Source organism: Seriola lalandi, unplaced genomic scaffold, assembly GCF_002814215.2.
Source record: "Seriola lalandi dorsalis isolate HSWRI2012SDOR001 ecotype SW California unplaced genomic scaffold, Sedor1 jcf7180002054752, whole genome shotgun sequence".
In the NCBI taxonomy this organism is placed as follows: domain Eukaryota; kingdom Metazoa; phylum Chordata; class Actinopteri; order Carangiformes; family Carangidae; genus Seriola; species Seriola lalandi.
The window spans coordinates 1,582-2,362 of record NW_019525305.1 but is presented as its reverse complement, the minus strand read 5'-3'; the positions used below and the strand labels follow the sequence as shown (position 1 = coordinate 2,362).

General features: G+C 46.5%; 1 protein-coding gene across 1 annotated transcript in view; it reads right to left on the bottom strand.

Annotated features, from left to right (window-relative positions):
- LOC147818040 (voltage-gated delayed rectifier potassium channel KCNH1-like) overlaps positions 1 to 781 on the bottom strand; it is a 6,199-nt gene that overhangs the window by 4,487 nt on the left and 931 nt on the right. The window lies entirely within an intron of this gene.

Sequence of the window (781 nt, the reverse complement as noted above, 5' to 3'; positions counted from 1 at the left end):
AGAGACAGGTGTGTGTGTGTGTGTGTGTCTGTAACACAGGTCAGCGGATGGGGAGGGATACATGTACACGACAGTATGTGGAAACACTGGTCTGTACCTGTCTGTCTATGTGATAATGTCCAAACTGAAAAGGTGAAAAGAAAAGTGGTTAAAGGAGCAGCAACAGCAGAAGAAGACAGAACAGAGCTGAACTAAAACTAACCTCAGGAGAGACCGAGGAGCCGAGGAGCCGGTGACGACTTCACTTTTTACAGTGTGCAAGCTAGCAAGGCAACTGAGGAAGTACCTTGCTCATTGTTTTTGTCCCTCGAGAGCAATTAAACTAATATTACTGTGAATTTATAGTCGATTTTAAGACTTGTCGTCGGCCAGAACAGGAAAAGCAGCACAAACCAAACTCTGTTCGCCGTCATTGTATCGAAGTGGAGGCAGAAATGTAAAAACCTGGACAAATAAAACCAAGATTATAGCTGCGTCACAATTCAGGGGTCGCGTCCTTCAGAGGCTGCTTTTGAAAAACCGATTGCATCACAGCGGCACGAACAGGCTTTCACATTTCGAAGGCTCCTCCAAACGCGACCTTCATGACCCTACCTGTCCCAAGATTCATTGCGCGCTCGTAATAAAGACAAACACCACCGACAGAGAGCCGGAGGATTCGGGTTGTGCCGATGGACGATGATATCGGTGATCGACGATCATCAGAACGACCCTCGATTGGCTCATGCCTTTGCAAATGTCAATGTCGAGACATAACGTAAAGTATCATAACGTACACGAT